The sequence below is a fragment of the Taudactylus pleione genome, unplaced genomic scaffold, assembly GCF_031769625.1.
Source record: "Taudactylus pleione unplaced genomic scaffold, aTauple2 ptg000609l, whole genome shotgun sequence".
NCBI classification, from domain to species: Eukaryota; Metazoa; Chordata; class Amphibia; order Anura; family Myobatrachidae; genus Taudactylus; species Taudactylus pleione.
The window spans coordinates 9,000,651-9,016,009 of NW_028285011.1; the positions used below are offsets into that span (position 1 = coordinate 9,000,651).

The window sequence follows — 15,359 nt, forward strand, 5'->3', positions numbered from 1 at the left end:
TAACTCTGAGGTGCCCGATGTCTGCCGCCATCGCCTATACCCCAAGGTATCCTGTGGAACCCTATGGACTTCGTAGAAATAGAGATAACAAGGGTAAGTTCTTACCATATCTCATATTTTTGATGTTTAAATATAATCTGTAGTCGAACCCTGTCGGATTAAAAATTTTCTCTATGGCGCCGGTTTCTATCCAAATAGCTGTGCATTCGAAGCTGTGTAATAGATATTCATGTAATGGTGCTCTTTGTTATTGAAAGCACAACACCATAGAAACAGACATCTGGCCACTTTCTTTTTCACTAATTTTGTGAGGAGTTTAAGGGGTCAATCCAATTAGGTGCGAATTGCGATGTGCGAGTTGCTATTTTCTCTTCGAATTCGCATAGCAAATTAATTTTGCAATCCAATTAGCAACTCGCACTGAACCAGTCAGACTGAATTTGCATTTTTTCATTTGAGAGATGGAAAGGAAAATCATTATTTTAAGGATAAAATGTCGCACCCCCCCCCCCTAATTTTCCAATTAGCATAATTAGTCCAATAATTACATGTCATTTTTTGGGGAGAAAATAAAATTGTCCTCAAATCACCCCCAAATCAACTTTTTCGTTAATTAAATAATTACAATATTTTTTTAATTGAAAATTAATTTTTATATATTTTTTTTTTCACAATTTTGAAGGTGCCCTCAATGTACCACAAAATCCCCTATATTTCCCTACTTTTTTATTGCATTTTTCGTTCAATTTGCTTGAGATTTAAACAAAAGTTTGCTCTTTTAATTTTTTTGCATTAAAAAAAAAAGAGAGCGCACATCAGCCATTTGACACCATTTAAAAACCTACAGTACCTTCCTAATGCCCACAAACAGCATTCTATACGGTCTTGCTAACAAAATTATCAATTTTGGGGGTCCAGGATGGTCTCCCCACTTTTTCATGCACTTCTCTCACATCTCATTTAGCAGTCTCTGTTGCGTGTACTACGAATAGGCATTTTTAATTGGATTGGAGAACTCTCGGGAGCGCGCATTCTTGCAAAGTCTGCGAGTTTCAAGAAACAAAGGCCCTCATTCAGAGCCGTACGCTCTGAGCAGAGCGCACGCTCTGCATGAGGGCCGGGCTCCATTTTCATGGAGCGTCCTCCTGGACGCTCGTATAGCTGTGGGTCACCACCCACAGGCTATACGAGCGTGCATTTTGATGGCCGCGATGGTCGTGACCATCGCGACCATCGAAATTGCGAGCCGGAGCCTGCGGTTGAGGTTTTCAACCGCAAGCTCCGGAGTGATTTTGGCTCTATCAGAGCCAAAATCACTCCCACTGACATCACTAGTGATGTCAGTGGGCCGGCTTCTGACGGGAGGCGTTCCCGTGGGAACGCCCCCGTCAGGGAGCCACGCCCCCGGCACGCCCACCAAAGGGGGCGTGCTGTCAATCAACATTGACAGCACGCCCCCTTTGATCGGACACAACGAGCGAAGGAAAGTCCTTCGCTCGTCGTGTCTGGCGCATGCGCACGACGGAGCTCCCTCCGTCGTGCGCATGCTCAGTGCAGACCATCGACCCACTTGCGAGCAGACAGCCGCTCGCGAGTGGGTCTGAATCAGGCCCAAAGTCTCAATTCACACCAAATTGGATTGACCCCATAGTGTATAAGGAGAAAGCTGTAGGAGAAACATATAGAGATTGCTGATTGTTGTGAGTTTTTTGAAAGTTGTCTTATTTCTTGTTCTGGATATGATTATCTATTTGAGGTGTGTTTTCCTTTTAGTCTATTTTTTATTTTATTTTTTTAAAGATTTTTATTTATTTTCCAAATTAACAATACAGGGGGGTAATAACAATGAGAAATAAATGCAGAGATAAAAATAAAGGCAAAAGACATATCCCAATGATGGCGAGGACAGAAACATTGAAAACATGTAAAATGCTAGAGATAAAACATGCTCATATATTGAAAAATGTCAATATTGTTAAATAACGGGAAATGGAAAGGAAGAGGGGGAAATGGAACTTGCCCGGGGTTGACACAGCATAGAAGAAAGAGAATTGACAGAGCTCTAAGCTTTCATTAATATATGTAATATATGTAATGTCTATAAAGGATGTCCACAAGGGATGTCTGTGTTTATTAGTGTTTTATATTTTTCTTTGAGTATTTCTTTTAAAGCCTAGTCATGTGTGTTGAAAGGCATCAAAGTCCTCCATAGCCCAATTTGATGATATTCATGTCAATTAGAACCAGGCTAAGCCGCTGACACCAAAATACGGAAACTAGTTGCGTTGGGTTCCCGTCACAGCCTGGTCAGCGCAGTTGATTAACAAGGCACTTCCCAACACCCTTGGGTTAATACAATGGTTTTCAACCTTTTATCAGTGATGGCACCTCTCAAGTCATATACAGTATCTTATTTTGTGACAGCCCTAGTCAATTCTCCAATAGAGCAGCTTCCCAAGAGTTCTGTTGTTATAATAAAAAATATAGGCGCATTAAACAAACATACAAAATATATAATATAAACAAAACAAACTACCTTTTTTAGTGAGATATTTGTACTTGGAGGTGAATTCAGTTCCTGTCTAAAGTGACGGGCAATACTCAATTGTGTGTGCCATTGGCGTGTGCTCCCATTATTTCAGTTTACACCCTCCTGAGGTGGCAAGCAGAAATCCAGCCAAAGTCGGGCCATTTGGGCAGAGCGCCCAGTAGATTGCATGGGTTTAACCAATATACACTGCTAATTCCAGTGCATTTTGCTTCGATAAGTAATGGTTGCACGTGGCACTTATGTCTAGTGGCACAAACAATTAAATATTGCCCCTCACTTTAGACGGCTGCTGTGGGAGCAGATAAACAGCTGAATTCCTCCCATAGTGTGATTGGCAAATCATCATCTCAATCATGTTTTTTATAAAATAGAAACTTGTCCTTGAGTCAACAGTGGGGACCAAATGGCGTTTATCTGATGATAGACCACTGTTTTCGGACAGTAGAAGGGAGGTGTATAGGCTCCAGTGCACAGTATATGGGAGCACTTGTCCAGGAGTGCAACACAAACACTAGCCAAAAATAGAGCAGGCACTGGCCAAGCAGACAGGCAGCCTCGCACTGATTGGCCGGCACCATGGTAACGGAGCTCTATCACTAGGGCACAAATCAGCTTGAATATGTCATTATAATTGGACAGTCCAGAATAATTTGTGTGGAGTAAACCCAGACAGGTGATTACCTTAGAAACCGCCCGCCACCGACACCCCCGAGACTTGTCAGCGGCACTCCAGTTGAAAATCAATGGCGTAATAGGAAAAAAAAAGTAGGAACCTGATAATTGTTATCTTATATGCCAATTCAATTGTTTTGGGCTCCAGTCTAAAGTAACCAGGAGCTATTTAATTTTTTTGGCCACCCAGCTGCACTTATTGCGAATTTCTGCTCGCACCTTCCTGGGCAGAATTATGCCTGAAGTAGGTCTTTGGTGCTGGGCGCGAGTGCAGGACATGCCTTAACTACATGCACAAGGAAAGGAACATTTTGCATGGTCCGGTGTAAGGGATCTGTCCTTTTACTTTCCACTTGAGAGATCTATTTTGAGATATCTTTTCCAAATACTACTAGTTGGTGATATGTGGACGTTAATTCTGAATTTACAGACTTACACTATGGGGAGAATTCAACTATATGGTGGTGGAAGTGATGTGCATGTCATGCCCACTGACATCACAAGTTTTCCTTCCAGTCTCATAAACATGGGAGGGATTACTTGTGAAGTTGGCACTAATGTAACTAATGCAGCTGGGCATCTCCATTTGGACATTTCTGGAACCTTGCACTATATACCTTTGTTTTATAACCTCACACACCCTTGTATGTAAGAGATGCCTAGAAGAAATTGATGCCAGGTTCCCACATAATTTCAGATATAGTGATACATTTTTTTAAAAAAAAATCCATATGTTTTTATGTGTTGTGCTTCTACCAGTCAATTAGAACACAATGGGCGGAATTCAATTGATTATGCGGTCCGGATCCCCCGTCTAAAGTGACAGGAGATTGCGGGCTGCTATTCAATTGCTGCAGTTTTTCGCGCTGATCGCGCCCATAGAGGTCGGGTTTAGCCGCGTAAAGCAGCTAAACCCGACCAAAGTGCTGGGCCCAAACAGGTCACTTTTCGCACATTTCAGCTCTCATCCTCCTGGGGCTGCGAGCTGAAATGTAGCGCTGGCAGCTGATCGCGTCCGACAGGAGCAAGAATTGAATAGCTCCGTCGGGCGCGATAGGGGCTGTAAACAATTGAATTCCGCCCAGTGTATGTATTGTACTGGTAGCCATGTGGTAATGCATGAGCAATATGTCATGTTGTGTTTTAAAAATAAATTTGCTTAAATGCAGTAGTGGGAATGATCCCTTTAGAAACTGTTTATGCCATCATTAATGCGCTTCTCAGACATTGGTGACTGAAGAACAAATTAATAATGGACAGGTGTGAACAAGCGTAAACATTTCTTAGAGAGTACAAGGTGTATTTATTGAGTACAGAAAAGCTTCTCTTTGGTAAAACCAGAACTGGAGATTTCCATTTAGCAAAAGCTATTTCTGTGTATTGCCAGCGTCAGCCATCACTGGGAGGTCTCCACTATCACCTATTTGACGATGCAATGTCGCCGCTATCCTCTGATCTCTATCACCACCTTAGGGGCCAGATGGCAAAGAAAAGAATGCTTTATTACTAAAATAAATTCAAATGTGTATAAATTTATAAAAAACAATATGTACTTTTCTATTTACTAATGTTTAGTGCATGTGTAACCCATGGAGGCCGGGTCCCAGATGCACAGGGGAACATGGACTGGCTGGCGAAGCAGTTAGAGTACTTTTACCACTGCAGACCAGGGAGCTAAGTATTTTTATTGGTAAATTGGCCTGAAAGAGATGTTTTATCACCGTGACGGGATGTAGTCAATTTGCCGGCGGACGGGATCCCGGACATCGATATACCGATGCCGGAATCCCGCCGCCTGGCACAATGCCGACGCCGATATCCCGAAGGAGATCAAGATACTGGCATTGGCATCCTGACCCCCGCCATCCCGAACATCTAGAGCCTGGTAAGTAGCGCACTGTCCACGTAGATGGGGATGGGGGGATTAGGATCAGGCACCACCCAGGGAGGGTTAGGCTACAGGGAGGGGGGGGGGGGGGGGTTAGGCACCACTGGGCTGAGGTTAGGGTTAGGCACCACTGGGCTGAGGTTAGGGTTAGGCACCCACTTGGGAGGGTTAAGTTAAGGGTGCGGGAAGGGAGGGTTAGGGTTAGGCACCACCGGGGGGAGGTTATGCTTCGACACTAGGGGAAAGGTTAGGCACCGGAGAGGGATGGTTAGGAGGCTGGGGAAGGGTGGGGGGGAGGGAAGAAGGGTAGAAATGGTATACTTACCACTCCTGTCGGGATCTTCAGGCATCGGGATTTCATACCGTTCCCCACTGTGACGAGTGGCTATAGAATCTTTTCTTTTTGCCCAGTATTGATAAATAGGCCCATAGGGGAAGAGTGATGATGACACTGTTACAGCATTCTCTATCCAGGAGTACTGCTTCTTCTATAATGTCAGCATCACAACTGGTTACCCAATCAACTTCCTCAAGTGAAGTACATATTGCATCTTCATTTATAGACGAGATGAGACCTAAAGATCAGGGAAATATTGATAAGGTCCTGCAAGAGCAATATTTCCTTCTTGGATGCCATTGTCAATAACAGACAATACATAGTCACAGGAAGCTATTAAATGATTCAGGGGTCTATTACTAAGCAGTGTTAGGAGACAGTGAAAAGTGATAAGGTGCCAGCCAATCAGCTCTCAACTGTCATTTTTCAAACACAGCCTGTGAGATGACAGTTGGGAGCTGATTGGCTGGCACCTTATCACTTTCTTATCACTTTTCACTCTGTCTCCTAACACTGCTTAGTAAATAGATCCCTCAGACCATAATACTGTTTGCTTCCTAGCAGATATTGTTTGAGAGAATCTGAGGATGGACATTGAGGGAATCGTGGTGCTTGTGATGACAATACCTCAGCTTGACAGAAGTATTATACCTGGACAGACAGAGCATATAGCAGCGCATGTCAGTAGTTAAACTAGATGTAGTCGTAGAGAAGATTGAGAGTAGTCAAATATTTTATGTGCTAACTGACAAAGCATGAAAGCGGCATGGGAGATCATAATGGGAACATTTCCACAGATTTCAGCTCTAGAGTGTGCATCCAATGAGCTAAACCTGCTTTGTAATGAAATCATGAAGTTAAACACTCTGCTAAAGATCTATAGAAGAGAAAACAATATATTACACATTTAAAAGAAATATATCATAGGTGACGTTCAAACTCTTCAGAAAAGCAAAGCATAAAAAAAAGAAGGATGACTGACCTCTCCTAAAGCAAAATGCATGTCTGGCCCACCTCCCTAAATATTCTAAAGCCAATTTGTGTAAGAATCGGTACCGGAGATCACTTCTGCTCGACATTCATTATCATATGGCCTGGATACAATCTAAGTGCATCTCCACTTCCAAGTATAGAAAAAGATGTATTATCAGATGGGAAGAATTCAATTCATACTGCAAATCTGGCTACATGATTCAAGGAAGAATTTTTAGCGATGACCACATTTCTACTTGATTTGATTTTATTGCAAACAAGCATCACTTGTAGGAAAATTCACTTTCAAAATGTTACAGAATATAGTGCAGTTTCCAGGGATTGATCCGGAATGCCTCCTGCAGCGTGGTGGTAAGGCCTACGCATAACAGTCTCTAACACTGCTCTTTTCTCCACATACAGTGCATCCGGAAAGTATTCACAACGCTTCACTTTTTCCACATTTTGTTATGTTACAGCCTTATTCCAAAATGGAATAAATTCATTTTTGTCCTCAAAATTCTAAACACAATACCCCATAATGACGTGTAAAAAGTTTTTTTTTTTGCAAATTTAATTTAAAAAAAAAATGAAGAAATCACACGTACATAAGTATTCACAACCTTTGCTCAATACTTTGTTAATGCACCTTTGGTAGCAATTACAGCCTCAAGTCCTTTTGAATATAATGCTACAAGCTTGGCACACCTATCTTTGGGCAGTTTCGCCCATTCCTCTTTGCAGCACCTCTCAAGCTCCATCAGGTTAGATGGGAAGCGTCGATGCACAATCATTTTCATATCTCTCCAGAGATGTTCAATTGGATTCAAGTCTGGGCTTTGGCTGGGCCCCTCAAGGACATTCACTGAGTTGTCCTGAAACCACTCCTTTGATATCTTGGCTGTGTGCTTAGGATCGTTGTCCTGCTGAAAGATGAACAGTCACCCCAGTCTGATGTCAAGAGCGCTCTGGAGCAGGTTTTCATCCAGGATGTCTCTGTACATTACTGCATTCATCTTTCCCTCTATCCTGACTAGTCTTCCAGTTCCTACCGCTGAAAAACATCCCCACAGCATGATGCTGCCACCACCGTGCTTCACTGTAGGGATGGTATTGGCTTGGTGATGAGCGGTGCCTGGTTTGCTCCAAGCATAACGCCTGGAATTTACGCCAAAGAGTTAAATCTTTGTCTCATCTGACCAGAGAGTCCTTCAGGTGCATTTTGGCAACCTCCAGGTGGGCTGCATGTGCTTTTTACTAAGGTGTGGCTTCCGTCTGGCAACTCTAATATACAGGCCTGATTGGTGGATTGCTGCAGAGATGGTTGTCCTTCTGGAAGGTTCTCCTCTCTCCACAGAGGAATGCTGTAGTTCTGACAGTGTGACCATCGGGTTCTTGGTCACCTCCCTGACTAGGGCCCTATTACCATGATTGCTCTTTTTAGACGGACAGCCTGGTGGTTTCGAACTTCCTCCATTTACGGATTATCGAGGCCACTGCTCATTGGGGCCTTCAAAGCAGCAGATATTTTTCTGTACCCTTTCCCAGATTTGTGCCTCGATACAATCCTGTCTCTGAGGTCTACAGACAATTCCTTGGGCTTCATGCTTGGTTTGTGTTCTGACATGCACTGCCAAGTGTGGGACCTTATAGAGACAGGTGTATGCCTTTCAAAATCATGTCCAATCAATTGAATTTACCACAGGTGGACTCCAATTAATCTGTAGGAACATCTCAAGGATGATCAGTGGAAACAGGATGCACCTGAGCTCAATTTTGAGCTTCGTGGCAAGGGCTGTGAATACTTATGTACATGTTTTTTCTTAGTGTTTTTTTTTTTTTTTATTTTAATAAAATTTTCAAAAATCTCAAAAAAAACTTTTTACACGTTGTCATTATGGGGTTATGTGTGTAGAATTTTGAGGACAAAAATGAATGTATTCCATTTTGAAGTAAGGCTGCAACATAACAAAATGTGGAAAAGGTGAAGCGTTGTGAATACTTTCCGGATGCACTGTATGGGTCCCCCTTATGCAGGGTCCCATTAGGGCCCCTTATACAGTGCCCCCAGTAGTGGTCCCCCTTATGCAAGCCCCCAGTAGTGGTCCCCCTTATGCAGGCCCCCAGTAGTGATCCCCCCCCCCCCCTATGTAGAGCCCGTTATACAGTGCCCCCTGTAGTGGTCCTCCCTATTCAGTGCTCCCAGTAGTGATACAGTGCCAGTAATGCCCAAAGCATAACACACACACAGACCTAAACACAAAATAGAAAACACTGACCTGCCGTGCCCGCCGCTGTCTGCTCCTCCGTCTTCCCGCTCAGTACTATGGGAGGGACGTCACAATGTCTCTCCCATCACCGACTGCAGGAGACGGAAGGCAGAGCTCATGAGTTAGCTCCAGCCCGGCTCTGGCAGTGAGTTCAGCAGCCAATGAGAGTCTGTCTGACTCTCGCTGGTTGCTGAAACACACACATCGCCGCAGCGCCGGCGGCGATGTGTGTGTAACTGTATAGTGCGGACCGCACTCACTGTGGTCTGCACTACACTGGCTGACTAGGGCGGGCCTGTACCATGGCCGGCGGCGGCGCCGCCTGTCCCACGACGCCCAGGGCACGAGCCCCTGCAGCCCTGCCCTAGTTACGCCACTGAAGGCCCGTCTTCAATTAGAGGTGAAAAGCCGTGATCGGCGAAAAACATTCGCTGATGTGATGTTTTCTCAACATTCTAAAGTATCGCCCTATTCAATTCCAGGACGTTTTCGCATGTGTGAAAACTCCATATGCAAAAACAAGCGAAAAAGTTTCTCCAACCAAAGGCAGGAGAAAAGTAGTGCAAAATCCCTATTTTTGACTAAAAATGTGGGGACTTGGTTCAGAACCCTTTGGACAGCCCCCTATTGACTAATTAGGCAAACATTTAAAAAAATTATCTTAATACCCCCTAAAAAAGGCATGTCATTTTTGGGGTGAAAATTTAAAAAGGGTTTGAAAATGGGTTTTAAGTATTAGTTCGTGTATTTTGGGGTGCTGTATGGATGGGACAGGTGTTTTTTGGGTTGCAGGTGGCTGCAGCAGGTGTATTTTTTAAAGATTTTTATAATACATTTTAGAGACACAAAAATATACTAGTACCCATTTTAATATACCACTAATTTTACTAGAGCAATTATTTTGCACAAAAAAAAGCTTTCTATAATTTTTCCACTCTTATGCAAATAACAGCCCCTTAAAAAACAAAAATACTTTTATTAGGGCTATTAATACACTTCTATATTGATTTCCAGGGTCAGTTAGGCTTTTTATGGGGTACAGACTGATTTCCCCAAAAACAAGCTGTCTTTTTCGCTAGTTTCAGCCTTTTGCTGCATACATTGGAATTGAATAGGGCGAGAAATGGGAACCAGCATAGTGAAAGTACGCTAAAACATCGCAACCAAACAGGCAGCGGCGAAGACATTTCGCCAGCCGCAACTTTTCGCCTCTAATTGAATCCGGCCCTAAATGTGTCTGCCGTGGCTAATGGGCATCTATCGGACAAACAATTGATTTGGTCTGATGGATTCCTATTAGTTAAGACGCCCAAAAACACAATTGAATTGGGACGATTCAATTGTTTCACCGTGCCCAATCTCCCGTCTAAAGTGATCGGAGATCTCGGTGTGATATTCAATTGTTTTTGGGCTCCCATGGCATATCGTGCATGTCCTGGTTAGAGCGCCCATACCACAGACTTAACGCACATTTCTGAACCCCACCTCAGGAGGGTGCGAGCAGAAATGTGTCCATCCGCGGCTACTCGCGCAAGAACAGAGCAACACTTGAATTGCTCCGTCAGGTGCCCATTAGTCTCAGCCGCTGGTGAAAACATTTGAATGTCTTGGGATGGACATGTTCAAACTTCTGTAGTGTTGCTCACGAGCTTGGCAAAGCAGAAATAGTTTGACGAGCCTGCCCCAAGCAGAAAGCGAGTCTGCTGATTGCACGGTGATATTGAGACCCTCTGGATCGGAGGAGACCATGTAAATAAAATATTACTGTTCTATCAGTTTCAACATAAAAGGGAAAGTATGAGTATGCATGGCGCACTCAAGGGGTAGCGAGTATGCATGGCGCACTCAAGGGGTAGCGAGTATGCATGGCGCACTCAAGGGGTAGCGAGTATGCATGGCGCACTCAAGGGGTAGCGAGTATGCATGGCGCACTCAAGGGGTAGCGAGTATGCATGGCGCACTCAAGGGGTAGTGAGTATGCATGGCGCACTCAAGGGGTAGTGAGTATGCATGGCGCACTCAAGGGGTAGTGAGTATGCATGGCGCAGTCAAGGGGTAGTGAGTATGTATGGCGCACTCAAGGGGTAGTGAGTATGTATGGCGCAGTCATGGGGTAGTGAGTATCTATGGTGCAGTCATGGGGTAGTGAGTATCTATGGCGCACTCAAGGAGTAGTGAGTATGTATGATGCACTCATGGGGTAGTGAGTATGTATGGCGCACTCAAGGGGTAGTGAGTATGTATGGCGCACTCGGGGTAGTGAGTATGTATGGCGCAGTCATGAGGTAGTGAGTATGTATGGCGCACTCAAGGGGTAGTGAGTATGCATGGCGCTCTCAAGGGGTAGTGAGTATGCATGGTGCTCTCAAGGGGTAGCAAGTATGCATGGCGCACTCAAGGATTAGTGAGTATGCATGGCGCACTCAAGGGGTACTGAGTATGTATGGCGCACTCAAGGGGTAGTGAGTATGTATGGCGCAGTCATGGGGTAGTGAGTATCTATGGCGCACTCAAGGAGTAGTGAGTATGTATGATGCACTCATGGGGTAGTGAGTATGTATGGCGCACTCAAGGGGTAGTGAGTATATATGGCGCTGTCATGGGGTAGTGAGTACGCATGGCACACTCAAGGGGTAGTGAGTACGCATGGCGCACTCATGGGGTAGTTAGTACGTATGGCGCACTCATGGGGTAGTGAGTATGTATGGAGCACTCATGGGGGTAGTGAGTATGTATGGCGCACTCATGGGGTAGTGAGTATGTATGGCGCACTCATGGGGTAGTGAGTATGCATGGCGCACTCAAGGGGTAGTGAGTATGCATGGCGCACTCAAGGGGTAGTGAGTATGCATGGCGCACTCAAGGGGTAGTGAGTATGCATGGCGCAGTCAAGGGGTAGTGAGTATGTATGGCGCACTCAAGGGGTAGTGAGTATGTATGGCGCAGTCATGGGGTAGTGAGTATCTATGGTGCAGTCATGGGGTAGTGAGTATCTATGGCGCACTCAAGGAGTAGTGAGTATGTATGATGCACTCATGGGGTAGTGAGTATGTATGGCGCACTCAAGGGGTAGTGAGTATGTATGGCGCACTCGGGGTAGTGAGTATGTATGGCGCAGTCATGAGGTAGTGAGTATGTATGGCGCACTCAAGGGGTAGTGAGTATGCATGGCGCTCTCAAGGGGTAGTGAGTATGCATGGTGCTCTCAAGGGGTAGCAAGTATGCATGGCGCACTCAAGGATTAGTGAGTATGCATGGCGCACTCAAGGGGTACTGAGTATGTATGGCGCACTCAAGGGGTAGTGAGTATGTATGGCGCAGTCATGGGGTAGTGAGTATCTATGGCGCACTCAAGGAGTAGTGAGTATGTATGATGCACTCATGGGGTAGTGAGTATGTATGGCGCACTCAAGGGGTAGTGAGTATATATGGCGCTGTCATGGGGTAGTGAGTACGCATGGCACACTCAAGGGGTAGTGAGTACGCATGGCGCACTCATGGGGTAGTTAGTACGTATGGCGCACTCATGGGGTAGTGAGTATGTATGGAGCACTCATGGGGGTAGTGAGTATGTATGGCGCACTCATGGGGTAGTGAGTATGTATGGCGCACTCATGGGGTAGTGAGTATGTATGGCGCACTCATGGGGTAGTGAGTATGTATGGCGCACTCATGGGGTAGTGAGTATGTATGGTGCACTCATGGGGTAGTGAGTATGTATGGGGCACTCAAGGGGTAGTGAGTATGAATGGCGCACTCAAGGGGTAGTGAGTATGTATGGCGCACTCAAGGGGTAGTGAGTATGTATGGCGCACTCAAGGGGTAGTGAGTATGTATGGTGCACTCATGGGGTAGTGAGTATATATGGCGCACTCAAGGGGTAGAATATGAGGATAATCAATTTTTATCATTTTTTTTTATAACAATGGAATCCATTTGTAATTTTACATTTTGCATCCTTATGAGAGTTGTATCTTTAAAGCTAATTATTGCTATTCGGACAGTTGATGTTGTCATGTCTGCTCATGTATTTGCTTCATTCAAAATATTTCAAATATTTTCCAAGAGCATTATTATTAATGGGGAAGACAACAGCGGTGCAGCGATCTGACACGCGTTTCACCCTTATTGGTATTTTCAAGGCAAAACAAGTTTTATCAACATATACAGAAAAAAATGCGATAAGGAAGAGTCACACAAGTATTGGTATAACACAAAACTAATAAACTAAAATAAACTGTTCAAGTTTCGTGATGTTTGATTTCTGCTGTTTGATTTCTGCTGACAAGTTGACTATTGTTTCAGTGTATGGCGAAAGTTCTGAACTTTCTCCCGACTGAACGATCTGTCAGAGAATTAGGTGAACACTATCCACCTACTACTGCACTGTAATAAATAAATAAATAAGAATAAAAAATAGGAGTTTTCAGCCCAGTGCTGGTTACCCTAAAATCGTGGGCAAAAATGTTGTGAGCAATCCCCCCCCTTGTTAAGCATAAAGCTTACCAGTGCTGGTTACAAATTGGGGGGGACCCCACACATTTTTTATTTAAACAATTTATTTTTTCTCTATTTTGAACAAGCCGTAGTAGACAGCCAGTGTTCGCCTCCTTCTGTGATATCTTATATCGTTCAGTTGGCTGGCCTGCAGAAAAAGTTGGTTCAGTGGGCCTGATTCAGACCCGCTCGCAAGTGGGTCGATGGTGGCCCAGTGCGCACACGCGAGCGCAAAAAGCACTCGCTCCGTGGCTCACTACAAAAGGGGCGGCTGTCAATGTTGATCGACAGCTCGCCCCATTTTGTAGGTGTGGCGGGGGGGTGGCTTCACAAACTGAGGCGTTCACCAGTGATGTCAGTGGGAGAGCTTTTGGCTCTATTAGAGCTAGAAGCTCTCTGGGGTCTTCCAAGGGTCTCATCGCAAGCCCGATGGTCACGATGGTCTTGACCATCATCCTAGCCACTCGCAATAGCTGTGAGTGGTCACCCACAGCTATGCGAGCGGCCTGGGGGCCGCTCCAAAAAACCCCCAAAACGCCCTGATTCAGAGCGAGTGCTCTTGCAGAGCGTCCGTCTCTAAATCAGGCCCATTGTGTGGAGCACAGTTTTAGTTGGACAGACAATTTGGCTAGTTGGATGTTTGAAAAACCTTTCAGTATACCTTAACTAGCCAAAGCAAAATGTTTAGATTTTGGTGAACTTATTCTTTTAAGTCAGTTGTACAGGCTACTTTCAAGGCCGTTTTTTGCAGCTCACAGGAAGCAGAACAGATATATGGCAACCTGGGATACTACTACAGTATTTCTGTTCTGGTGTCCTTGGTCCCAAAGTGTCTGTCCTGCATTCTGCTGAATGTGAATCTGTCTTAGGACTCCTGCAGCTGTAGTGAGGTCCAGCATTCTCTCAGGGAGGTCAATTATGCAGCGAGCCAGGATGAATGAGCTCCACTCAGATCTTTCCTGCCCAATTGCTGAGTTTAGTCTCGCAAGAGAGTCTGGGGCCCTATTTGTTAACAAGTGGCAGTGACAATCATTTAGTGCTCATTCTAGCACCCTGCACATGTCACAACCCGTGCAGGGCACTAAACCCGTTTAATCAGCTCTGGTGCTTCTAGCACACACTGGTCTATATCTTAGCAGTTTGTTATATCAGCTCAGTGTGCTAGAAGCACCAGAGCAGAGAGCAACACCCCAGGCAGGAAAGAGGAACTGCACAGGTTGTGACAGGTGCAGGGTGCTAGAATGAACACTATTTATTATTGTGGCATAAAATAACACTATTTCCCTATGCACCCCTGCTTTAAGTGTGTGAGATATATGCATTTGTTATGCTGATTCCAGCAGAATAACACTATGTTTCTGAACAATAGCTGCCCTTCAAGTATATTAACTTACAAAGGTTACTTACAGTTATTGTCCAAAAATGTAGTGCTATTATTTTGGTACTGCCACAAAAGCTAATTTGTTTCCATATTGATCTGTGTATTATCAACTTTTATTTATTATGCTCCACAAGGGTTTAAGCACCTTACAAGGGGATAAAACTGTCAGCAAGAAACAAAAGTACAGATCAATACTGACATTATAAAATTTACATAGATGCAAACTCAAAGTGTGCATAATTATGTAGAGAATATAAAGGGTTTAGGGCCCTGCTCATACAAACTTACAATCAATACAGTCTTCATTTAGCGTCTGATTTAATGCCAATAGTTCAATTGCTTGGGGAAGAGCTTTAAGTGCATCAAAAAACAATATTGTGTGAACCTTCTTAAAAATTGTGTATCTGGTTTGTTTTATCTAGCTATTGGAAACAATGTATCTGGTTTGTTTTATCTAGCTATTGGAAACAATGTATCTGGTTTGTTTTATCTAGCTATTGGAAACAATGTATCTGGTTTGTTTTATCTAGCTATTGGAAACAATGTATCTGGTTTGTTTTATCTAGCTATTGGAAACAATGTATCTGGTTTGTTTTATCTAGCTATTGGAAACAATGTATCTGGTTTGTTTTATCTAGCTATTGGAAACAATGTATCTGGTTTGACAGAAGATTCTGAATGGAAACAGTGTTGGTTATGTTTTTTATTTTTTAGTAGTAATTCAGTTTTCTCTTAATATTTACAGCAGGATGTAACATGCACACTTAAATCAATGACATTTGTTGCCATCT

At 44.1% G+C, this 15,359-nt stretch overlaps 1 protein-coding gene across 2 annotated transcripts in view; it reads left to right on the top strand.

Annotated features, from left to right (window-relative positions):
• Positions 1 to 15,359, top strand: part of TGFBRAP1 (transforming growth factor beta receptor associated protein 1) — a 65,146-nt gene that overhangs the window by 17,563 nt on the left and 32,224 nt on the right. The gene's annotated exons all lie outside the window — the stretch shown is intronic.